This window comes from Notothenia rossii (genome assembly GCF_949606895.1).
Source record: "Notothenia rossii genome assembly, chromosome: 10".
In the NCBI taxonomy this organism is placed as follows: domain Eukaryota; kingdom Metazoa; phylum Chordata; class Actinopteri; order Perciformes; family Nototheniidae; genus Notothenia; species Notothenia rossii.
In genome coordinates, this window is record NC_136908.1 from 31933644 (window position 1) to 31961358 (window position 27715).

General features: G+C 40.4%; 1 long non-coding RNA gene across 1 annotated transcript; it reads right to left on the minus strand.

The window, feature by feature from the left end:
• Positions 1 to 18086: 18086 nt before the first annotated feature.
• LOC307021071 lies at positions 18087 to 19921 on the minus strand. The gene is made up of 2 exons (XR_013803076.1): positions 19400 to 19921; positions 18087 to 18596 (listed from the first exon to the last, which is right to left on the minus strand). It is a non-coding gene; the product is annotated as an uncharacterized lncRNA (long non-coding RNA).
• Positions 19922 to 27715: the final 7794 nt, after the last annotated feature.

Sequence of the window (27715 nt, forward strand, 5' to 3'; positions counted from 1 at the left end):
GTGAAATTAAAACTGAACGGTAGATCTCTGTAGATAAATAAAAATAAAGAACTACGACAGATGTGTAATATTTACTGCAGCCGAACCATTTATTACAATGCATTCATGTGATGACTTTCAAAGAGTAAAGCAAGCACTGCTGAATAAAGTATGATTTTATCTTTTACAAAAAAAAAATTTCATATGGAATGCAGTTGGAGGTCAACCAATCACAGAGCTTGAGAACTAATCACGGGGTTTGTCAAACAGAGCACATGGTGTAGTCATAAACGATAGCTGGAGATTCTGGGTAGTGTAGTGTCTTCTGCCATCCTTTACTCCGAAAAAATATTTGTGTCTCTGAATCGAAGTGGAAAAATACAAAAGCATTGCACACAATTTAAACCAATCAATGTTGTGTAATTAACAAGGTTAATCTCGTGTTTTTTAGTCATGATGAGGTTCAGGTAAAGCACGGTTAATGTATTATATTATTGACTCGATAATATAATACATGACTTTGAGAGTAGGCAATCTAGGCATATTAACACAATTAATGAAACATACTTATCACGGCGACGGTGTACTGAGTTTTTTTTTTTTTTCTCGTTGTTTAATTTTAATATTATTTATTTGTTTTGCTAGGGGGGCCCCTTAGTGGGTGTGGGGCCCTAAGCGGCCGCTTACGTCGCTTAATGGGTCGGGCCGGTTCTGTGTAAATATAACCTATCTATGAATTAGATCAAATGTAAAAGTCAGCCGAATTAGTGTTGATACTGCGAGGAGACGTATTGTGTGAAGAGAAATTGAAGATGTTGTTTAATTGTTGATATATTTATGATCCACGTCAAGTATTGAGTTTCGGCGGCATTTCTTCCAGTTTTTCCAAAGGTCTCCTCATCAGGGCCTTATAAATAAAGAACTACGGCAGATCTGTAATATGTAATGCAGCCGAACCGTGTATTACAATGCCGTTATGTGATGACTTTCAAAGAGAAAAGCAAGAACACTAGGAATCAAGTTTTATTCTTTTAAAATGTTTTTCCGATTTCATATCGTATAAACACCAAATCCCAACATGCATTGCGGCTAAAACATCCAATCAGCGAGCTTAAACCATAGCTGAGGATCTTGGGTAATCGCTCGAAATGCCTATGTCTGTTTCCTGTTATTTTAATTTTGAAATTCAGTTCCTGAGGGACACCAAGAAAGCCAGAGATTATGGAATTAAACAAATAAATAAAAACAAGGATAATTGTGTGTTATTGGTGAGTAAATAACAGTGTGTTATTTTGAAAAGAATAACAAATTAGAAGGAAAAAAAGATTGAAAAAATACAGATTTCAGTATCCTGAGGCAAATTACATACTGAAGACCACACGGAGCAACACTGTGAGCGCATACATTTACGTACACAGCGTGGGGATGTCATATTGTAATGCACCTTAATACATGGAGTAAAGGGCACCATCACAAAGCAATTCTTAACAATAACAACAACCGTAATGCTTTAGCATTAAAACACCATGGACTGTAAATATAAGGAAAACAAAGACACTCATCACCGAGGTCACAATATCAATCGATCCAGCAGAGGCAAAACACAGAAGATCAACAAAATATATGACATAAATGAACTTACCAAAGCTGAAGGCCCACTCGAAAAGAAAAGCGGCACGGCGGTCCTTCCTCTGACAGAATGTTTCTATCACTTTGGGGATGAAGTCTTGTACAGATGTAGCACTGAATTTCGGACTCCAGCTTACAGCTTCCTGCCTACTACCTGCAAAATACCAGTATAGAGGAATGTTAAGCCCTCTCACTATTTTCCAAGAGGGCGTTGCCAGATTTTCAATTTCAGGTTTTAACCAGGAGATGGCGCTTCATTCACAAATACAGAAAGACAAGTTTCATGGACTTTCAGTTGTGTTTTGAAGAGCATTTGAACACATCAATATTTTAGATCAACTAAAGTATATCTAATCTTGTAATTCAATAATATATAGTCTTTATATATTAAATAATCATAATGTAAATGTTTACATTACACTTCTTTATTTGTTATGCTCATACTTTAACCTTTACAATCGTTTGCTTTAATATGCAGTATATTTTTGTGTTTGCTTCCTCCTGCTCCCTTTCGGACACATACTGTATGATTTATTATTAATATGAAGATATTATTACGATAAGATAAGATGTTACTTTATTGATTGAACATTTTAGTTTAGAATGTGCTGTCCGACGGTAATTCAGAAGGCTCACAGGTCACATTCCGACCATTATTTAAAACAAGAGGTGCTTTCACACCGTCTACAGTTTGATTTGTATAGAGGGAGCTCTGTCAGTTTTCGAATTACCGTGGAGCTGTCAAGCTCGATCCTAACGCCGCTTACAGCCGGCCAACTAAAAGTTGTTTTCCGTTCACGTTGTCATTTTTAGACTCCTTCGCTTCTTTGCTTGTGAATCCAAAAGCTGTGACACTTGGCTGTTTTCGTTTTGCCATATTTTTTTATTACACAGCCAGAGTTAAAAAAATATCAATATGAACATTTCAAATACCGCGCCGGCATCACCACCATAACCATAGCAACGTAAGTAAGAATGCAGCGCCGCCACGTACAGATGGCAACACCCAGACATATTCACAAATATAAAACAAATATTCAGAAACTGTAATGAACAATAACTATTATTTATTTCAAGAACTGTTATTTACAGAAACTCAACATTTCTAATCTGTGTGACACAAATATGCACGATTGTTTTGGGCTCCCCCTATTTATCTCAAAGTCAGCCTTCAGGGGAGCTCCCTCCCTCTTCGGGGGAGCCAAGCTCCCCCTAGCTCCCCCCCATTTCGAACAGTGTCTGTGGCTGAATGGCCAGCGATTAGGTGCGGCGCATTTATCATAGGTGATCAGAGCTAACTGCCTGCCGTCAGATTTCATTTAAAAAACAGATCTGATTTTAAGACTATTTCTGCGCTCATAAAGAATGATAAGAATAAGAATAATGCATATTGAACTGGTTTCATTAATTAGTGAGTTTATTTAACACTAGAACCGCCAATCGGGTCAATTTGTGTGATGTGGGTTGTGTATGTGCAATGTAACTTTTTTTCAATAAAATATTAAAGTCTCCCGGTACGTGACTTTTCCTGAAAGTGTGTTATGCAGCACCCTATGTTGTTAAAAATTGCATTCTAATAGCGGGATTTGACGGGTTTAGGTAGGCCTATACAAAAACCTCTGGCGGTTCTAGTGTTAAGGTAATTAGCCCTTTTTTATCAGTAACGAATTTAGCAGTTGAACATAAAAGTCAACTAACTGAGGGTCACTTGCAATTACAGTGTTGTGTCTAACTGTAAGCTTGTCACTCAGAGTAACCTACCGTTAATTTAGCTGCTGGAGAAGAAAGATCAAGGGGGGAGGGGGGGAGAGAGCTGTGGTTGATGGGCCATTAGTTGTGTAAAAACACAGCTGAGAGCTGCCGTTTCATTCAGACTGTTTAAAAAACTGTAACAACGGACTATTTTTCTTAGCGGATGCATGTAAATTTAAATCAATACATACAACTATTTTTTAAATCAATACATACAACTATTTTTTAAATCAATAAAAACATTTTCTAAATTCATAAAAGCATTTCAATTAATATTGGGAGTCATGTCGTTACTTTGTTGAGAATGTGGCCGTGTAATAAGCGGGATAATTTGCAGCGACTTGTTCCTTATGGGGAAAATAACACCCGTCATGTGTGTGTAGAGGTGTGTGTGGTTAAAACACTTTCATGAAGTGAAGGAATTTCCTTCTATAAAACAGCTGTGGGCAGCAGTGAGTGTCACGGACATGAATTCATAGATCAAGGCAGACTGGTGCACACACTCTCCTGTCCTGCCAGGCGACACGCCCGTTCTAAGCCGTGTCCCTCACTCCTCACATCCCAAGCATCCCCGAAAAGTGTAATATGTTGTTACATCTCAGATGTTATGTTTCAGTTGTGCTCTGTCTATGTTCAGTGATGCAAACTTGTCACCTTTCGGCGAAATTCGCCGTTTTGAATCCAAAATAAGTCGTTTGTGTGATTCATGTAGATCTGCAATACAAATATTTTTGGGGTAAGGGGGGGGCTGGGACCCGGAGTAATCTGCGGCCGTGAGCTGTTATGTGCCATCATGACACGCATGGTGTTCTTTTTTTATATATTATAATGAAGTACGAGCTGTGTGCTCGAGTCTTCCTGCCTGTCGGCTCTGCTCATGGATGTATAATAAGGCTCTGCTGCTCCGAGATGATGGTCTAGCTTCAGCAGCTATATTACCTACGGGTGCGTTCGTTAATATTAACTGTGCGTCCGGAGTCACTGTGGCACAGACTGGACCGCTGGTGAACAGCTGTTAGAAAGGGCCGTTCAGGTGTTCAGAGCAGAGCTCCCTGTCGGAGCGGCAGAGCATGATGTGAACTGAAAAGTTTTTCTGTGGCAATATTATTTAAGGAATCGTTGAGCTAGCTAGCTAGCATACATTGTCACTATCTGCGAACGTTAGCTTTAGCCTTCTATTTCTAATAGTTTTTTTCATAGGCTATAAACAGAGGTGGTATAAGTATATATATATTGTACTTGAGTAAAAGTAGAAGTACTCAGATCTTGTACTTGAGTAAAAGTAGAAGTACTCAGATCTTGTACTTGAGTAAAAGTAGAAGCACACAGATCTTGTACTAGAGTAGGGTGACCAGACGTCCCCGTTTTCCGGGGACAGTCCCCGTTTTTATTGGCCTGTCCCCGGTTGAAACTGTCCCCGGAAATGTCCCCGTTTTTTAATATACGTTAAAAACACATAGCAAGGTGAAATAAAACGTTTCATGAAAGGAAACACTTGGTAAACAGTATACGGCTCAATCGTGTTGTGCGTGTTTGTAGCATTCTTCTTCTTATTCTTCTTCTTCTTGCGTCTTCTTCGTCTTCTTCTTCTGTGTAGGGGAGAAGGGGGTAAGTTGAGCCAACCACCCCCTGTAACCAGGCAACGCTTTATAGTTGTAATCACGTGACCAGAAATTATGCAAGCTCCTCCCATTTCTCTTTGGCTGTGACAGAGAGATGCTCATTGTGGTCTGGTAAGTAAACATTTTTACAAAAAAACGTTTTTTGCTTGTCAAAGTACATTTTCTAGATGTCAGCTATATCGGCTGTCATGTCAAACAAAATGTATCCTGGTTTAAAAACATATATTATTGTATATGTTGATGTGTTGGCAGCGTATTAAACCATGTGAATCATTAAGATAAAGATGACTCTGAATTTTTAAGCTAGGCTATTTTTTTCTAAAATGGTGGCTATGGGGAAAAGTGAACCATGGGACTTGGGGTAAGTTGAATCAGTGGTTCAATGGAGTAGCAGAATGACATTTATAAATTGACAAAAACAATGTGACTGTTAACCCAAGTGTATCTAATAATGTACTATCTCTTTTTAAATATCAGAGAGGAAGAACAGAATGAGAAGGGAAAAACCGGAATAAAGATAAAGAAGCAAAGACATTGTACAATAGTGAGGAAGAGAAGGAAAGGAAGAAAGAGAAGAAAAGGGAGAAAGTTTGGAGGGGAAGAAAAAGTTAACAGAGTACGAAGAGTATACAAGGATAGTGACAAAGAGCAGAAAAAAATGTGCAATGGCTCTTTCCAAGAAACGAAAATGTCACTTAAATGACAATATGAGGAAAGAATTTTCATTCATACGCCCAGGTGGTCAAGATGATACAATGGTTTACTGTACCATTTGTAATTCAACATTTTCAGTTGCCAGTGGAGGAAGAACAGCAGTAATAGAACATCAACAGACAAAAAAGAATAAAGCCTCTCTCATTGCCCGTGCTGGTGTGCCCTCTGTCACCACATTCTTCAAGAAGGTAGACCCTTCCCAGGAAGAATACGATCTAGCTGTGCAGGAAGCTGTCTTTGCATACCACACTTTGCGACACAATCATAGTTTCAGATCTATGGATTGCACAGCACAACTGACAAGGAAGCTTTATGAATCAAAATGTACATGTGCTAGGACAAAATGCGATGCCATAGTGAGTAACGTGTTTAGCACCATGGGCAACTACCTTGGTAACACAGGACCTAGACCAGGTGGAATTTGTGTCTCTGTCCATTGATGCATCCAATCATGGACATGTAAAGCTGCTGCCAATATTAGTAAGATATTGTAAGATACATGATAGCACATCAGTGGAAACAAAACTACTCGATTTTGTTGAACTCAAAGGAGAAACAGCAGAGGAAATTGCAGCTGAGGTCCTTGGTGTTATCCAAAAATTCAACCTGGAAAACAAAGTTGTGGCATTCTCTGCTGACAACACAAATACAAATTTTGGAGGACTGAATAGACTGGGGAGGGTCAATGTCCATACCAAAGTTAAAAATGCTCTGCAGCGGGAGGTCATTGGCTTAGGTTGCCCTGCACACATTATTCATAACATGGCCAGAACAGCTTTGGATATGATTCCCCTTGATGTTGAGTACCTTCTTACAAAGATATTTGGTTATTTTCACATTTTCACCGTCAGAGTAGAAAGACTAAAGGGCTTTTGTGAGTTTGTTGGCCAGGAGTACCATAACATCTTAAGACACTGCAATGTTCGCTGGTTGTCTATGCTCCCAGCTCTAGAGAGAGTGCTGAACATGTATTTGCCCTTGAAATCATTTTTCCTCTCTGAAGAAAAGTGCCCAGCTGTCCTGCAAAAAATATTCCAAGATCCTCTGACTGAACTTTGGCTGGCCTTTGTCCATGGAAACCTGTCCATATTCAGTGACACAATCAAAATGCTTGAAGGCCAAGACCGCTGTGCTGTGGAGTCAGCTGCAATATTGAAAAGCTTTGAGGCAAAGTTGACTGCAAGAAGTGACGATAACTTCATTCCAGTTTTGGTCCGAGGGCTTCTGAGAGAACTGGAGGAAAATGGAGCAATGAAAAAAGAGAGCTTTCTCAAAACATCCCAATCATTCTTCACTACAGCTGTCAACTACTTGCAAGCATGGGGAAAGCACACAGATGATCTCAAGGATTTGCATTGTCTCCTTCTGAAAAGGCAACCTCAGCGTGAAGAGATTCAGAAGGCAGCGGCCACACTGCAAGAAAAATGCCCCAATGTCAAGATCAATGAGGATGAATTGTTTGATGAGGTCACTGGCCTGCATGAGTTCCTGAAGGGAGGAACACTTGAAGAGTGGAAAGAATCTGAGACACCGCTTAATCACAGATGGAGCAAGGTGGTTACCCACTTCCAAGACAACAAAATCCCATTCAATAACCTGGCAAGGTTAGCGTCGGTGGTTATGTGCCTACCTGGGAGTAATGCACCAGTTGAAAGAGTGTTCTCCCAAATGAATGATGTATGGACAGCAGCAAGAAATAGGTTCACTATTCCTACCATCAAGGCCATGCTTGTTGTGAAAACAAACTTCAACTTCCCCTGCCAGGAGTTCATGGAGAAGCTGGCCAAAGACAAAGCAATCTTGAAGAAAATTCACTCTTCTGAAAAGTACAGAGATTAGGTTAGTAGAAGTTTTTATGTACTTAGAAATCTCATCTTATTTATTATATTGTTAAGTATTTTACATGTATTATCTCAGTATTTTCCTTTTCTCATGTTCTCTTTTGATCTTATTCCATCCAGAATACCAGGACAGATACAGATGGGACAGTTCTGGCTTTGTTTTATCTGTTTGTCCCAGTGTGTCTGTCAGTGTTGTCTGTCATATTGTGTTTGACAGTTGTGTCTCTCTGTTGAAGTGTCTTTGATAGTGTGTCATTCTGCTAGTGTTACTTGTCTGTTGTCTCTATATATCTTGTACATATGTTAATTATCAAATAAACTTGAGGCTATAACCTATGTAGTTTGAACATTTTTTGTTATTAACTATGGAAAACTCAATAAGTGAGTTAATACTTTACTCCGCACTTGGTACCACCATGGTATTGAAATCAGATTTTTGGAAAGATTTCATTAATTAGTTAGTGCATTTATGGTAATTAGTTAGTACACAGTTGTATCAGTATGTCTACACATCAGTTTATTACAGCACAACAGTTAACATTTTCGAATTACATTGAACCAGAATTGTCCCCCTTTTTTCTTTAACAGCGAAGAAATGTGGATATGTTAATGAGATTTTGACCGCAAAACTCAAAATGTCCCCGGTTTTCATTTTGAAAATCTGGTCACCTTATACTAGAGTAAAAGTAGAAGTACTCAAATCTTGTACTTGAGTAAAAGTAGAAGCACACAGATCTTGTACTAGAGTAAAAGTAGAAGTACTCAAATCTTGTACTTGAGTAAAAGTAGAAGCACTTAGGTCTTGTACTTGAGTAAAAGTAGAAGCACACTGATCTTGTACTAGAGTAAAAGTAGAAGTACTCAGGTCTTGTACTTGAGTAAAAGTAGAAGTACTCAGATCTTGTAATTGAGTAAAAGTAATAGTCCCAGAGTGTAGGAATACTCTGTTACAGTAAAAGTCCTGCATTCAAAATGTTCATCAAGTAAAAGTAGAAAAGTATTATCATCAAAATATAGTGAAAGTAGCGACAGTAAAAGTAGTCATTGTGCAGATTGGTCCATTTCAGAATAATAGATATGATATGTTTTATAATGATTGATCATGAAAGTGTTCTCAAAGCTGGTAAAGGTGCAGCTAGTTTGAATGACTTTGTATACTGCAGGGTAGCTTGTGGATTTACTCCAGGTGGAACTAAAGTCTGATTTAACACTTGATTATATTTCACTTAATTAATCCAGATCTGTGAAGTAACTAAAGGTATTAAATACATGTAGTGGAGTCAAAGTACACCATGTACCTCTGAACTGTAGTGGAGTAGAAGAAGAAAGTAGCAAAACATTGAAATACTTAAATAAAGTACAAGTATCTCAAAATTGTGCCCAAGTATAGTACTTGTTGAGTTTATGAACTTAGTTACTTTACACCATGTGGCTATAAAGATAAAAAGACTTAAGCCTTGCACAGAGGCAAGAAAATACATTTTCAAAATGCTCAACAGTGCTGCCAAAATTATAAACTGACTGCTACACAATTTAAAATAAATGCTTTTATATATTTCTATTAGATGTGACTCTTTGGCGTTTCTGTTATTATTAACACTGCTGCTTTAGTTGTTCTGACTGCTAAAATCCTCTGTCATTCCGTGGGGTGGGGGAGCCGGGGGCTCGGATCCTTGTCACCTTTTTCATACCTGATGAGTTTGCATCCCTGTATGTTAAAAAGCCTCAGTCACCTTAATTCATGTAATAAAAACATCTCAGGTCAGTAACAATCAAAGCTAAATGTGCAATACCATGTTCAGCTATGTTACTATTTATAATGTTATTGTTTTTACATCAGAAGATGTACATATTGAAATGATTTCTTAACTTACAGTAGGCTATTTTTTACAATGTCTGTTGGAAGGATTAATTAAATTACAATGAATATTGTCATTGTTGAAGGCTTTTAGAGAAGGGTGAACTATAAGCCTGAATTACATAACATTTTATACCTAAAAACATAAAAGCCACAATAAATAAATCACAATTAATCTAGTTATTTTTACCTCCCGTATTGCTTTCAACCCACCAGCTTTTATGGTGTTGTTACGTCACTAACTGTAAACTTGTCACATACAGTCTATGGTCACTCAGAGTAACCTACTGTTAATTTAGCTGCTGGAGAAGAAAGATCAGGGGGGGATGGGGGGAGAGAGCTGTGGTTGATGGGCCATTAGTTGTGTAAATACACAGCTGAGAGCTGCCGTTTCATTCAGACTGTTTAAAAAACGGTAACAACGGACTATTTTTCTTAGCAGATGCATGTCAATTTAAATCAATACATACAACTATTTTTTAAATCAATAAAAACATTTTCTAAATCCATAAAAGCATTTTAATTAATATTGGGAGTCATGTCGTTACTTTGTTGAGAATGTGGCCATGTAATAAGCGGGATAATTTGCAGCGACTTGTTCCTTATGGGGAAAATAACACCCTTCATCCAGATGAGGATCCCTCCGCTACACTTTGGGATCCTGATCGACCGACGAAGCTCCATTAAAATATACATATTTTTGGTGAATTACTGAGTTTAGGCACGTTAATAACGTTTTAATGAAGTTGAATACAGTATATTCATATGTGTCGGTGAACATAAACATAAATGATCGTGGTGAAGATGATGATTAAATTAGGATTAAAAATCGAGAGCCGGGCTGCATTTCCTCCCGTTCGTTTTTTTCGAATAACAAAATTATTTTGTTAAATAACAACATGGTGATGTTTTGTAAATGATTACATGTCTCTTATTTAGCACAGTAGTATGATATCCGTGACATATGGATCTTAACAAAGTTCCGCTGTACATCCAGCATACTGTATCTCACTTTATTTCACATGAGCTCCAGTGTGGAACCCCACTGCACCCCCTGGTGGATCAATGATCCATTGCAGCTGGCTTCATTATAATTACATTTATCTATCACGGGGACGGTCTCAAGTCAAGCTGGAGGTTTTCCCTTGAGCGAGGGCAGATCACGTACCAATCACGGCCCTCGCGTTTCAAACTGTCTGAAATGAATCGCTACATCTGTAGTTGCTGGATCAACTGGCTTTCAATTGAAAGCCTGGCCAATGCATTAAGTCGCGGCTGTCCCATGGTGTTGCGAGTGAAAGTCTTTATCCTTTTGAGGGTGGAAAAGTTCCTCTCTGACTCGGATGTCGTCATCGGAGTTGTTACTATTATTTTGACCAAAATAACAGTCTCAGCAAACGTATCCTCCAAGTTGTTCTCGTGAATGGATTTCAACAGAGACAGGTCAGTGTTTCCAGTGTGAAGCTCACTGTGGCGGTAGAGCGTGGTCAGCTCAGACTTCAACTTCTCCTTGTTTCCCAAAGCAGGCCACAATTTCACGGCGCAGTCAAGCTCAGGTGTAGGAAATGACAGGACATGCTGTGGGAAGATGAGCTGTCAACAAGCTTTGCAGCGATCAAATGGTCACTCTGTGAGAACCTCTGTTCCATCTGTGAGATGACTGTGTCACAAGCCTCATTCACCACCGGCGCTGTGCTGCTGACTCGTCGGCATGGCTCGTCTGTTCCATCATGAGCGGTGGCGGCCAATGCATGCAATTATCCCTGGATTCAGAGAGTCCGCCGACTCGTTGTGGCCCTGTAGTGCTGTCTCACATTTCCCACAAAGTTTAATAATGGTGATGATCCGATGCAGCATGTACCTGTTTTCTTCCACCTTCCTATTATGATCATCAATGCCGCGTCTGTAGGCGCTGTCAATCTGAGCTGCAACATTCACCCTTCAGTAATCCCAATTTTTATGGCATTTTCCAAGTGGCTGTTTCGGCTCTCATGCTTCATTGTCCTCTCCGAAAGATGCTTTAAATCCTCGTAACCTGTCCTCGACCAAGTACCTTGATCTTCACCAAAAAGCAGGCAAGGAAAGCAAAAGAGGGAATTCTTCTGGATGCTCGCCGTTAGCCATTTAATTTTAGCAAACCACTCAGCGTTAAACCCGCGTTTAACTTTGCCCGCAGTCTGGACCATTTGAAATCCGGTGGATGGTGGGCACCGAGGCGCTTTACCTCCAGTTTCTCTCCGAGAAACTTCATTCATTTTCTTTCAGTTTTTTACTTCTTTTAATCGCTGGTGATGTTAGCTATATGCTGCTCTCTCGTCTCCTCTTCAAACTACACGTGACGTTTCGCAGCACTGCACACGTGACGTACTTACAGCCAATAAATTCTGAATTATGTGAGATGACGTATGGTGGGGATGGCAGCTCAGTGCCCCTATGGTCATTATTTGTTTGCCACACACATTAAATAGGAAAATACTCTGAGCATGCGCCGTGTAGTTTTTACAGTCACCGTTCACTTAGACCAGACCTGGGCACTGTACGGCCCCCGGGCCACATACGGCCCTTTGGTTGACTCTGACCGGCCCGTGTAAGGTTAATTGGAAATTACAAAATAAACATATTTTCTAATTTTACCTCATGCATGGACTAAAGCTGCAATGCTTTTATTTTGAAGTTGTTTTTTATTCACGTACATAATGACGCAATACGTCAAATCAAGACGTGGCGTTATTGGATAATTGTCACAAGACGACTTTAGCGCTCAAAAATGTCAGCTGATGCTAAAAAAAGAAAGGTAGATGCCGAATGTAGGGTTTTCAACAAAAATTGGACTGCTAAGTATTTATTTACTGAAGTCGGAGGTAAAGCCGTGTGTTTAGTTTGCGGGGAGCAGATCGCCGTGTTCAAGGACTACAATTTGAGTCGGCATTACGAGACGAAACACGCGGAGAAATACAAAAACTTGACTGATGCTGAAAGGGCGCGCACATCGAACGCTTTGCTAGCTAAGCTGCAAAAGCAGCAAGGCTTTTTTACCAAGCTTCACACATCCAAGGATGCAGCAACCAAGACCAGCTTCGTGATATCCCACAAAATAGCTAAACACAGTAAGCCATTCTCAGAGGGGGAGTTTGTCAAAGAGTGCTTAGTGGACTCTGCAGCACTAATATGCCCTGAAAAAAAAGAAGCCTTTGAGCAAGTCCCGCTGTCCAGGCGAACCGTGACGAGAAGGATCGAGGACATTGCGGGGAATCTGGAGCTTCAGCTGCAACATGAAGTGGCAAGTTTTGACTTTATCTCCTTGGCTTTGGACGAGAGCTGTGATGTCCGCGACACAGCGCAGTTACTCGTATTTGTCCGTGGGATAACGCCGGACTTCAAGATTACGGAGGAGCTGGCAGCAATGCGGCCGATGAAAGGGACGACGACAGGGAGCGATCTGTTCACGGAGGTAAATGCGTGCATGGACACGCTGGGACTGAAATGGGACAGACTGGCAGGTGTCACAACAGACGGTTGTCCAAATCTTACAGGTAAAAATGTTGGACTTTTGAAACGTATGCAAGATAAAGTGACTGAAATCGACGCAGATCAGAAATTGGTATTTTTGCATTGTATTATACACCAACATGTGTTGTGCAAGTCAGTGCTAAAAATTCACCATGTTATTGATGTTGTTACTAAAATAGTAAACTTCATCAGGGCACGGGCATTGAATCACAGACAGTTTGTTGCACTTTTGGAGGAGCATGAGACTGAGCATAGTGACATTGGCTACCACACAGCTGTCAGATGGCTCAGCCTGGGCAAAGTGCTAAAAAGAGTTTGGGACCTGAAAGCAGAGATTCAAGAGTTTTGTGAGAAGAAAGGCAAAGACATCCCAGAGCTCTCAGACGAGGACTGGATGGCAGATTTTGCATTTGCTGTTGATGTGACTGCACTGATGAATGAACTGAACACCAAACTGCAAGGCAAGGGCCTTTTTGTTCATGAAATGCACAGCCTGGTGAAGGCTTTCATGAGAAAGATGCAGTTTCTTTCAAGCCAACTGGAGAGCAACACTCTCACTCACATGCAAACCATGAAAGAAGTCACACCATCAGCTGATCACCTCCGCAGGTACTCATCCATGTTAGGAGCATTGCATGGTGAGTTTTCAAGGCGATTTGAAGATCTCCGAACAATCGAGGATGAAATGCTCATGATTTCCTCTCCCTTTACCTGCAGTATGGATAATGCACCCAGTGATGTTCAGCTGGAACTCATTGACCTGCAGTCTGATGCAGTACTGGCAGAGCGCTTTAAGTCAGGATCTCTGCTGGATTTCTACTCTTCTCTCGAGGAGGAGAACTTTCCAAACATGAGGAGACATGCTCAGAAGATGTTGGTTCTCTTTGGCTCTACCTACATATGTGAACAAACATTTTCAAAGATGAAGTTTATGAAATCCAGGTATAGATCCTCTCTCACTGATGATCATCTGTCAGCTGTGCTTCGCATCTCCACCTCAGACATTCAACCTGACTTCGATGCACTCGTTAAAGCCCAGCAGAGACTAGATTTCTCTCACTGAACAAGAAAAAAGAACTTAAAAACACCAAATGAGGTGGTTAGACTACAAATGTAGGCATGTAAAGGAACCAACTAGCAGTGAACTGGGACACTTTCTTTGGAAGCCTTTTCTCAAAATCACAGTTCAGTGATGTTCAGTGACAGTTCAATATGATGTATCTTGCTGAATGTTTGGAGCACAAAGACAATGTTGTGATGTCTTAAGAATGCTAAGAACCTTTACACAACTTTCCAACAGTATATGAAACTCAAAATGTGTTTTGTAGTGAATGCGACTGAAAATGTTCACTAATATGAGTCAGAAATGGTGAAAAACGTTCACATTTTGTTTACCATTGTTTTGGGAAATTTGATTGAATAAATTACATTTTTTGTAAGGCAACCTCACTTTTTCATTGCTCAACTATAACATATACTCTTACCAGCTTGTCAAAACAATGCTATTTACTGCTTTTTATAAAGAAATACAATTAATATTATGCAGAATTGAGTTCAGCCTTTTGGCCCGGCCCTCCACAATATTATTTGTTTCTCATGTGGCCCCATGGAAAAAATAATTGCCCACCCCTGACTTAGACAGTGAGAGGGAGGGGCATGATCGGGTTTTGTCCCACATGGCTCAAAACGGCACTGTAGACACTAATTAGAAGAACACAGACTAAAACAGCAATGTATAGATGAATCAGATGATTAAACATGATCTTAAAATATTTTTTTTATTTTGTTATTTTTTTGTAATCATTATTTGTAATTAGGGCCGGGACTCGATTAAAAAAATTAATTTAATTAATTACAGGCTTTGTAATTAATTAATCGCAATTAATCGCATTTTTAATCACAAATAAATATTTGACCTGAGAACAGTGAGAAGCAATTTTCACATGGATTTTAGTATACCATTGAATAATGACTGAATACATAAGCTTAAGCAACAAAACATTGTTTATTTTTTTCAAGGTGGTACTTAACAAAGACCAACAGAAATGTGCAATTTTTGCCATAAAGTGTAGCAATAGCATATTTAGGAATATAGTACATTTCAGAGATTCAGGTAGCCTATAGGTAGGTAGACCTTCTGTAAACTATAACACTTTGTTTTTTAAGTAAAACACAATACTTTCAAGTACATTCAGAACATTGACTATTAGAAAACATCTCTCTGTTGCTTCAGAGGCCATAACAAACTTTGTTGATTTACCAACAGTTGATTTAAAAAATCGAATCAATTTCAGTCCAACTCTCTCAATAACCTTGGCCAAAACAATAAACAGTTCAACATAAAGTGCCAGTTGCACCAACAACGTAATAAATAGTTCAACATAAAGTGTACCATTTAAAAATAAAATAAAAAAGTGCCAGTGATTGACCTCAATCCCTCCTATTCTTCCAATATCCTTATGAAAAATAAAATCTCTCTGTTGCATAGGCCACTGTTTGATCAACGCAAATTGGGTGTGGGTCCTTGTACTCCGAGTCGGGCTAACGTCCACGCTAGCTTCCATGCTAGCTGCTATATGTTTTGCATTGAGGTGATACTTGAGGCTTGATGTGCTGCGGTGATATGCAAATAGCTTTTTGCATAATTTGCAAACAACCGTGCTCTTATCGATGCTTCCATCCGTCCGTTTTTTAAAACAAAATGTCCCATCCACGGGGCCAACCAAAGCGGTCTCATCAGCTTCTTCGTTCACGTTTGACTATTGTTCACTGTGGTTTGTTGTTGTTTGAAGTCATGAACGTTAGTTGGTGCTCCAGTATAATCGGTACCCCTGAAACTCATCCAGTGAGAAACGTTCCGCGGTGCAAAAATAAGTGCGATTAAAATGCGTTAATTTTTGTGTAATTAATTAACGCGTTAAAGTCCCGGCCCTATTTGTAATACTTTCTGCTGACATTAGGTGGGAGACTAAATACGAACATTGTGTGTGTGTGTGTGTGTGTGTGTGTGTGTGTGTGTGTGTGTGTGTGTGTGTGTGTGTGTGTGTGTGTGTGTGTGTGTCATACTTGCCTACCCTCCTGATTTTCGCGGGAGACTCCCGATTTCATTGCCCTCTCCCGGTTTCCTCCCGGGGTCATATTTCTCCCGCATTTCTCCCGATTTCTGACTAAATCTGATTTACTCACGACTGTTTCCACTCAGACTTTATTACAGCTACACCATTTTTTGGTTTCCATGGTAGCGAGTCTCTTTAGCAGCGCGCGCAACTCAGAGTCTGCTCACTCCTTTCCTGTAAAATACAGGTCCAGCCCACACATATGCTCCATGGTGCTACAGGCATTGCCCTTACAACTAAAATAAGCATGTAAATGTTAATCTACAGCTCCGGCGATCCACTAGCTAGACCCTCCAGAAAAACGCGATTCTGCGATCGCAGAATTTACCGCATAATCAGCAAAATGGCGCAGATTTTTAAAAAGCCGCATATTTATCAAAAGGCCGCATAATCCCCGCATTTTTCCACACAAAGTTGAGGGAAAAAAAAGTTGACTCTTCTTGACGTGACGTCATCAGCTCGCGCATCACAGAATGTAAACAAAACTGTATAGAGTGAACGTGTGGAGCTCACACGATAGAGAAAACACCAAGATGAAAAAATCTAATCCATCTCATTTACCGACGAACATTTCTACTAAAGACCGGGCAAAAAGTGGGGGGAAACTATTCTGCACCCCGTGCAACTGTGTGTTGGAGCATAAGAGAAAATCGACGGGGACGACCCACTTTGATTCATTCAAACATTCGAAAATGCTTTCTGCTGCTGCGGACAAGAAAGCCAAACAACTCACGTTCAGCGAGGCATCAACCTCCAAAACCCTTTCGAGGATTACAAGAAATGAAGTGAGTAGCCTACAAGATTGAAGCTGGTCAGATAACGAACGAGTAAATGAAAACGGAATGAGGCGGAGAAGTATGTGTGTGTGTGTGTGGGGGGGGGGTGTGTGTGTGTGTGTGTGTGAGATTAAAATAGCCCAATTGCTTTTACAATAAATAAACATTGAATATGTTTAATTGAATAGTAAAGGGGTTTAACGTTAGTTGCAGGTTGTGTGTGAGAGAGAATAAATAAGACAGCCCAATGTTTAAAAAAATTGTTATTCTTTTTCCCCGCATATTTAGCATATTTCGCAACTTCCCGCAATTTCACCGCATAAAATCACATAAAAACCCCGCATGTTTAATCGCATAATCAAGGATTTTAGCCCGCATAATAAAGGATTTTTGCCCGCGTTTTTCTGGAGGGTCTAACTAGCACCCGGAGTCTCCACCTGCAGACGCAGCCATCCTCGACAACTTCTGTAGCACCCCTTGGACAAGCCAGGGCGCTGACAGGGCGCCCTATGACCATCAGATCTGACGACGCTGATTGGCTGAAATTATGTTTTGGCTGCATAGTTTACAGATAGCAACAGTCAGCAATGTGTTGGCTGCTGCTGCTCTGGCTGAGGGCTCCTTTCTTACCACCCAGACGAGAGAGGGTAGTGATACACGCTGCGGCCAGGCAGGAAACATATGACTTATCAGTAACTTTAGACATCGTAACACAATTTGAAACGAGATTTTATTGTAGATTATACATTTTCAACTATATAATATTTACCTTGTTCATAAAAAATAAAAAAATATTTTTTTAAAAAATATTTTTTTTTATTGATTTTACATTTTTAATGACAATCAAACATGTGGGAAGAGGGGGGAGGCGGCCGCCACTGGTGTCCATGGTGGGAGAACAGTGCTGCAGAATCACTCTTAGCCCGGCTTAGTTGACTTTACTAGAAATGTGCGTGCAAACCCGTTGCCTTAAACCACTTAAGTTTTTACACAAGCAAGAAACTTAACAGGTTAAGTTGTATACACGTAGAACTTTAAGTAGAATTATCTTAGTTTACATTTGTAGTCTTATCTCAAAATCATTAGTTCACATAAATGATGTCTTAGCTGTATGAAATAACTTGTTTAAGTTAAATATAATAAATAACATTATTTATCAATGCTTAATATCATGTGTTAATATAACAAATGTCTTCTAATAAAATTAATTGCACCATTTTGATTTGGGGATTGTATTTATACATTGTTTTACCAGAATTGTATGGAAGGGAAAAACATGAAACAATACATTTAAATATTCCAATGTTTTTATTGACAAAAATAACCTCATCAACCAGAAGACAGGCAAAGACAGGAATTAGAACCCACAACATTTAACAATATGTGTGTGAAAAATCACACACATGACAGCGAAAGGTCAGCAAACAGTGCTGAACATTATGATGTTACTGGTAGCAGCTGAACAGCAGTAACAAGTGTCAGTTCATTTCTTTACATTGTAAGCTGGTTCTTCAATGTTTGCAAACTTGGCTTTAGTTCATCTTGGCCCAACGTGAGAAGAACCTTTTGGATGAACTGGAATGTGAGCATCATAGTCTTGGAGTAGTTGAGATGTAGTGCGTATGTAAGACCAAACAGAATGAACATCGCTTTTGGCAGGTCTTAGATGTTGTCGATCCCAACTCGTCCCTCAAGGATGATCTTCAGCGAGGCTGGACTGCGATGCAGGGAAGATGAGGGACCAGCACCTTCATGCTCACAATTTCAATGTCGCGGAACGAGTCCTCATCATCAGTGTCCTGAAACGACAGCAACATAAGTGCACAATCAGGACATGTTTCATTAAATAACCATGAATAATGCAATATAGTCATAAGAGAGTCAGACACATGAGGGAAGGTGTGAGTTGGTTCTGCTGGAATAGAGCACAAACAGATCACTCAAAGAGGTTGGAAAGAGCTGTTGCTATTAGTGCTGACCGAGAAATCATATTTTCGTCATCGCAATATGAACATGCGTGATAAAAAAATTGCAAAATAGCAATAAACAATTAATAAGAAATGATTTAATTTAGGGATGGTATGGAAACCCAATATTAAACGTAACCCACATTTGGTATACCAGCTAAGACAAAAGCTGCCTGTATGAACTGTTTAGCTCAGTTTGTCACGTATCCTAAAACGTTGTGTATTCTTGTGAATTCACTTGCCAAGTTACTGTTATAAATGTGACAAATCACTCATATGCAACCTAATGAAAAGCCTTTTTAAATCAGTTTTGTTACCATATGAACAGACAAGAAGTTAGCTTAGCGCTAAAGCTGCACGTGGTTTAGCTAACGTTACGTGAGCAGGTCTTTTAGCTAAGCCTCTGCAGAACGTTAACTAACAACTGCAAATGCACAAATCACTCATATGCAACCTTATGAAAAGCCATTTTAAATCGGTTTTGTTACCATATGATCAGCCGTTAAGTAACGTTAGCTAAACCACGTGCAGTTTTAGCGCTAAGCTAACTTGTTGTGAGCAGGTCTTTTAGTTAATACATTTTTGACAGAAAGACATCTGCAGATAGATAGGCCTATAGATGTTTTCAAACTCACCATTCCACATAAAGTTATTTTCAAAATTCGCTCGGACCAGAGGCAGCAGCCATAATGAGCGGGCTCCTCGGTCTGAGTGCGTGCAGTGCAGCTGCAGCGCTCATGCTCAATGAGCCCCTCCCCACTCTTGCAGAAACGTAACACACTGAGTTATCTCTGCTTAATAGGATTATTGCAATGCACATTTCAGCTGAATAGTGCAAACAACGAATTTGCTTTAGTAATGACACAGTCTTTTTACAAAACATGAAGGGCATAATTAATGACAGCTTAACATTTTAATTTCAATAAAATCCTCATTCTTGGTAGCGAAAGCCAATCACGTTCACATCTGCTACCAAGATTCTACCAAGAATTAAGAGCTCTGGCCAATTAGCGGCCCTATTGCTACCAAGAATTGCTCCCACAGCAACCAAGAATTGACCAATCAGCGTCTTCGTAGGCGGGGCTACTCTGCGGACGCCGCGAGCGAGAGATTAACTTTTTCCCAACATCACGAAAGTAATTATCATCCTTTAACTATGTTGTCAATGCTTATAAACTGTCATATTAGATATATAGATATATTTTAACTAAACAACATGTTGCACAATAATGACTAGCGAACCGGACATGTCCTGCCGTAACCGTTCCATGTAGGCTATGTGATGTTCACCTACCGGTAGCGGATTATTATGTACATGTATCGTCAATTTAATGTTGACATCTGGCTAAATAACATGCCTGTTTATGACATTACCCAGCTTAAGTTAAGGACTAACATAACTACGAGCTAGAGAGAATCTCGGACGGGACCGGACGGGAGCGAACGGAGCTTCTTTTATTGTCTTTTGTTTTCCCGTCACCGGTGGTGCAGCGACCGACGTGTTTTAAAAGTGAATTTAGTCTTTAAGTGAGCTTTAACAGTATGATATGATATACAAATAAAACAAGAGCAAAACAAATATTGCCCTTGAATGTAACAGGACACCTGTTTTTATTTTACCATTCATTTAAATACTAAACCTCACCTGTAAACAATGAAATTCCGGGGGGGACAGTGAAGGGACAACCCAGTCTCATGGCATTTCGTGTTCACCAACACGATTTTTAATCTATTGATTCGTGTTCACCAACACGATTTTCCCCTTTTTTTCGTGTTGCACAGCACGATTTTAAAAGCAATGTATTTCTACTGGTAATGTGTTTCGTGCCTGCAGCACGTCTTTTTCTCCGGTCGGGTCGTGGAAGACCGGAAGCTGTGTGGTTCATAAAAACATGTTCTTACTCAATATCAAGCCACAATTACTGCTTTTATTTTAAAACGTATAATTTCGGACTTTTGTTGCGGTCTGTGAGGAAAATAGATGGGGCTCAGAGCCTCAGAATACTGAAATCTGTATTTTTTAAATCTTTTTTTTCCTTCTAATTTGTTATTCTTTTCAAAATAACACACTGTTATTTACTCACCAATAACACACAATTATCCTTGCTTTTATTTATTGGTTTAATTCCATAATCTCTGGCTTTTTTGGCGTCAGTCAGGAACTGAATTTCAAAATAAAAATAACCGGAAACAGACGTAGGCCTCTAGGAGTTTAGGATGGCCGAAGACACTACACTACCCATAATCCCCAGCTATCGTTTAGGACTTCAGTCCCCGTGATTAATCTTCAAGCTCTGGGATTGGATGTTGGAGTGGCAGTGCGCCAAGGTTACCCGAGCGTCAAACAGCTGTTTGAAATGGAACAAAACCACGCCAGACTATCCAAAACTGGAATCGAACGCCCCCCCCCAGAACTACAGATGCTGGCTAGTGTGTTTAGCAAAATGTTCTATGGGACGTCTCTGCTGAACTTTTTCGTTTTTCCCACAATTAGAAGTTGCCAGTATTAAACACATTGGTGTTATCATTGGAAGGGAAGTTACAATGCAGTTAACTCCACCTTATATTATGAAATACTTGTACTTGAGTAGGCAGGCCTGTTTCCATTGTAAGGTACTTTAACACACTATAATTGAGAGGTAATTATTAAATAGTTAGTATGAAGGTCGAGTTTTTCATACAAAATATAGGCTATTTATACATTCCGATTAATTGATTACATTTAAATGCATAATCTGCATTAGTGCTTGTTTTTATTCGTCTTTAATTTGTATTGTATGTAGTATCAGTTTTTCTTTGAATCAATATGTAATCTTTTACAGCTTGTTTATTAAATATATTATAAATTACATATTTCTCAGTTTTTTGAAATACGACTATTTTCTTATTCTCTAGAATGGAACCACGCTTTCGAAAACGGGACGGTATTCTCAACGTGACAGACACTTTGGAAGCAACAAAGACCAAGAAGTTCTACGCACAAACCTGCTCCAATGTGAAGGGAGGGCACCGCCAAAAAGAAGACCAGCTTTCCACCCCAAGGTGATGACTGAGACCACCATCCAGCTCCCAGAAGTGAATGTTGCAACTGTCACATAATGGTGAGTAAATAAGCATACTACATATACTGCAAAACATGTATACTTACACTGTAATACTTACCCAATAAAATGATTTACTGTTCAAAATAATCCCAACTCTTTTTCATTACAAATATTCCCTTTTGTTCATTAATACATTACATGTTAGATGCTTTTATCCAAAGCGACTTACATACTCAATACTGTGGGCAATCCCCACAGGAGCAATTTGGGGTGAAGTTTCTTGCCCAGGGACACAACGACATGCTGACTGCAGAGTGGTTTGAACCACCTGATCCGAACACCAACGCTCGACCCACTGCACCACACGGCTCCTAATATTGATTGTTTCATGTTTTCGCAGGTTCAGCAGGCGCTGCAGGTCTCAGGAAGAGCAGATCCTGAAGCAGGGTATCCGCGCTCGTAACGCTCCCATGGCAGGACCTGAGAAGCTTCTTGTGGCAATGCAGAAAGGGACATCTCTGTTTCCTTGCAGTTAGGCTGAGCCTCACACCTTTGTTCTACCACCAAACATTGCTGGTGAGGCAAAGCTCCAGAAGAGATCACAACCAGTGGCCATCTCACAGGTCCCCCCACCACCTCCATACTATGCTCTTCCCTTCCTTGCACCGACTCCACCCTTCTCAACACCATACATGGTACCATCTGTGCAGCTTCCTCAAGTGCCTGGACCCTCACAGGTTGTGCCTGGAAGCTCTCAGATGATGCTTCTCAACATGCCATTGCCATATGCTACTCAGGCACTAACATCCCGTCAGAGTAACATGCCGTACACCACACAGCAGTACAGGAAAAGAAAAGAGGAGAGGGAGCAATCTGGATCAGGCAAAAGAAAGTATGTGAAAAAGACAGACGCCATCATTTGCAAAAACTGCAACAAAGACAGGAAGCCACCAGCCCACTTACAGTACTTTGGCAATTGGTATTGTAAATAATCAGAGACCCAGTCCAATGAGGACTGGAGGGCTGTGCTGGAGCAAAGAGGGTATGGGAAAAAAAGAGAGGGGATGCACCTTAAATCACCAAATGTTGTGAGCAGGTGCAACTTGTTCACTTTGTTATATTTTGCACTGTTTTTATTGTATAGTTTTATTTTACACTTTACTATACATATTGTAAGAATTGTTGTTGTTATTATTACTGTTGTTTTAAATATATAAATACATATAAAACAAGTATGGAGGTTTCTGTTTTGAATATCTCATCATCATATTTCACTTTCATTATTGTTATATTTACTTAATACTTTGTTCTTAAGTTTTAATACATTTATTAAAAGTTGTAATTATAATAATAAATGCACAAAATAACAATAATCCTCATACATATTTGTCATATTACTTATATTCTAAGTACTATTCTATATTAAGTACATCTATAGAAGTACTGTACAATGATGTACTGACTTGCATGCTCCTTAATACTTCACTACATTTCAGAGGCAAAGATTTGACTCTGAACCTCATTGATTTGATAACATGAGTTACTTTGAAGATTTTGATTCTGTTACAAAGTACAATAATACAAACAGACAATGAATCACGAATGATTATAGTGAAGAACTCAAATGATCAGTGGCGGCGCCAGAGTATTTTTGTTGGGTAATCTATGGTAGGGCTAACCCATGCAGTGGTGGGGCTCGAGTCAGTATTTGTAATGTAATTACATACTGAGGGAGGCAGAAAGTTTGATATAGTGTATTTCTGGTATATTCATTTTAATGTCACCTCATATATTCGTGTGTGTTAAATTTGAAGGGACAAAGTACATTTTTCCTCTTTTAAATATAGCGCAATAGTCTTTTCTTCCACTTTTATGTGTAATCAAAAGGGTGGTTTTTTGGCTATCTGTGGTTAGGCATAATACAAATGACCTTTGACATCTGCTTTGCAGTTCCCAGACCTCTGAAGTCTCTGGCTTCCTCTGTTAAGTGCTAAAACTATTATTGATTAAGCCAAAGGGGGTTTTCCTCAAATATAATGCAGTTAAAGTCCTGTTAATTAGTGATTCATGTCCAGCATGCATTAGTTAAAAAACAATAAGGATGTTGGGGTGTTGAAATGTACGTGCGTTTCCTGCAAGACTCTTATCAGATCAGTAGATGATTGGGTCACACACAAGTTAGAGAGACAATGGTCCTTCTGATTCTAAAGTAAGCTGACTTTGGGGTGAAGGGAAGTTCAGGGAAGACCTTAGGGCATGGGAACAGTTAACTTCTGTTGGTTGACTGATTCTGTGGCCGTCATGGGACGATGACGTTTGGATATTTACAAATATGGCTTTCATAAAGAAAAACAGGTGACTGTTGTGTGATAAGATACATGATAGGATGTGTGTGTGTGTTGAAGATGTTTAGGGGGAATGAGTATGTGTCCTGTCAAAGAGTCCTCTGTCATGACTCCAAATCATTGATTTGGGGACTGCCTGAGGGCAGAGGGACAGAAACACACACACACACTCGCGCATAGAAGAAACAGATGGGATCAACAACTGCGGACTCACTATCTGGGGTCCCGCCCAGAAGTGAAACCGACCAATGGAACACTGCCAACTCACTGGCTAGCTCGCTCAGAAGTGAACTCGCCAATAACAAATAGCTAGGGAAGAGCAAGCGACAAAACTCCTTCCCACCTGTGTATAAATGTTGTGATCATTTTGAAGATCGGCGCTCTTGTTTCTGACTGGCTGTCGTGGTACATATATCACACGGTGGTAGAACCTGAGCCTGGAGTACTCTGCAGAGTGCTTCGTGATTAGGTGAATAGGAGATTGGGTGATGTATTGTATGTTCTACCATTAAAACAGATTATTGTTTAACCCTTATCCTGGCTGCTTTGAATTTTTCCTTCTTTTGAGAACCCACTCATATAGGAACGGCGCGGAGCAGAGGTTCTACCCCAACAATACACGCTATATCGCCCCCCTTGACAGTGAAACGTCACGCGTGAGGCTTTTATTAATCTCCTTTTATCAGCTAAATTACATCGAGAGCAACAGGTGTGAGTTAAACAATACAATAGCCTATTCTGCTAATTCCACGTTGTTACAACATGCTACGCAGCGGCAGAAACAAGAAAAGTTGGCATATATAATTGACATGGAGAGGGAGAGGGAGAGAGAGAGAGTCATCTTAGGTTGCTCTTTCCTGGAGCGTCAGCCAGACGAAGTCACGAGGGAGGCAAAGAGGAGGCAAATCCTACTTTGATTGAGCTAAGTATCGCTGGTGTTTTCTTTTCTTTTGTTTTATTCAATTCTCTTTGGTTCTCTAGCCCCTCATGCTATAATCATGTGTATTTTCTCCATTCCTGTTCATGTGTCCTCTCGCAATTATCACTGGCCCCGTGTATCTCCTAATCGATTTAACCGGCCTGCTCTTGTCTATCCCACATGCTCCACTGAGATCCAACATCTCGTTTCAGGGGGCCTGTGGAACTGCCAGTCAGCTGTTCCTAAGGCTGACTTCATCTCTGGCTACGCTTCCCTGCAGTCTCTGGATTTCCTTGCTCTCACGGAGACCTGGATTACTCCATTCAACACATCCACCCCAGCAGCTCTCTCCACAGCATATTCCTTCTCCCATACACCCAGACCCTCTGGCAGAGGAGGTGGCACTGGTCTCCTGCTCTCTCCCAACTGGAGCTTTTCCCTCTTCAAGCTACCTAACTTCACTCCTTCCACCTTTGAATTCCATGCCGTCACAGTAACCCATCCTATACAATTAACCATTGTTGTTCTCTACCGTCCACCAGGCGCCTTGGGGGACTTCTTGGAGGAATTAGATAATCTCCTCTCACACATCCCTGAAACTGGCCCTCCCGCTGTACTTCTCGGAGACTTCAACCTCCAGACAGGGAAGATAGACAAACTAACATCTCTGTTAACCACCTTTGCTTTCTCACTGTCTCCATCCCCACCAACTCATAACGCTGGCAATGTCCTTGATCTCATATTCTCAAGGAACTGCACTACTTCTAACCTCTCTGTAAACCCGCTTCACACATCCGATCACTTCTTCATTTCATTCTCTCTACCCCTTTCCAAACATAACAACCTAATCTCTTCTAATTCTGCACCTGTCCGCCGCAAGCTTCGTTCCCTCTCCCCCTCTACCTTTGCCTCATCGGTGCTCTCAGCCCTCCCTTCCTCTGATCCGTTCCAACTCCTGCCTCCAAACTCTGCTGCAGAAACTCTCCTTTCTACTCTCTCATCCTCTCTGGACTCTCTCTGTCCTCTCACATCTCGGCCGGCTCGTCAGTCCCCTCCTGCTCCCTGGCTAAATGACGCACTGCGTGCTAATAGAACCATCCTTCGGGCAGCAGAGCGGAAATGGTGGAAATCCAAACACCATGACGACCTCCTAACCTATCAGGCTCTCCTCTCCTCTTTCTCTGCTTCCATCTCTCAGGCAAAAAGCACTTTCTTTCAAGATAAGATCCAATCTTCCTATTCCTATCCCAAAAAACTATTTTCTATCTTCTCCACCCTCTGAACTGTCTTGTACACGGCCCCTGACAAATAAGCTAATAAATAATTTTTTTTTAAAAATGATGTAGCTTATGTAACAATGTTGCTACCTGAGATTGTAGTAGAGCACTCTTTAGTTGCTACTAAATCGTAACATGGCGTGCCTTTGCACTTGCCCATTTATCTAGTATTGCATCGAATGAAACAGTTCGTGCCACACTGTTTTCAATTGAAATGACTGCTAATTGGGTTAAGCGATCATTGCTCATGTTGGAACGAAGGTATGTTTTAATCAGCTTTAGCTTGCTGAATGATCTCTCGGCAGAAGCAACTGTCATAGGCATTGTCAGGAAAACTCTCAGGGCTACTGTCAGATTTGGGAAAACCAAATCAAGGTTCTCCTGTAGGAGGACATTTAGTTTATCCAGAGCCTTTTCATGCCCCCTAAGTAGACGGCTTGCTGGGTAAATTTCCTGAATGATATCCCTTGAAACATCATCGGTAGCCAGTGCATATCTTGTCACTGATTCCTCCAACTCAGCTTTTGTCATGTGTTCCATTTTGTAAATTAACTTAAACTTTTCGGACACAAGCTGAAGATTGCAAAATCTGTCAGACAACTCCTGAATTACAGTGTCAACAATAACATTAAAAACCATGCACCTAAAATGGGTCTCAGGTTCCTGTTCAAAATGGCCAGTGCTTGAATCATCTCCATGAAATCTCTTTTGCTTTCTGCAACGTCTTTCCTTAAAGTCAGGGGAAGCATCCATCTCAATGGCTAGTCTGCGTGCAATGTCAAGGGATTTCTGAAACCCCTCCTCTCTATACTTACAGAAGAATTCTTTCAGAGAATCGATCATCCTTATGGCAGTGTCCATCGAAATGTTCACTGCTTGCATTGCCTTGCTAACAAACGTGATCTCTGACAATAGATCATACCAAATCAAGAGGCACATCAGAAACTCCATGGTAACAATCTCGCCAGAGAGCGACTTTGCCTCTGAGACTGTTTTGCCGTCTTTTTCCACTTCCTCAAGCTTTTCCAAAGCGTCAAGAATCCCCCCTAACTGGAAACGCACAGCATTGACAGAGTCTATTTTCGCCTCCCACCTGGTTTCACTGAGAGGCTTTAGAGTAATGTCCACAAACTCTTTGAGGATATCCCACCTCTTCACCGAAGCTGAAAAAATGGTGTACAGTCTCTGGATAGTGCCAAAAAAGGTAAGACACACTCTGTTTGATGATGCAGCATCACATAGGAGAAGGTTGAGACTGTGGCTACAGCAGGGGATAAATAGTGCCTCTGGACACTTCTGCTGCACCAAGGCTTGAACACCTTTGTGTATACCTCTCATATTCGAGCCATTGTCATAACTCTGTCCC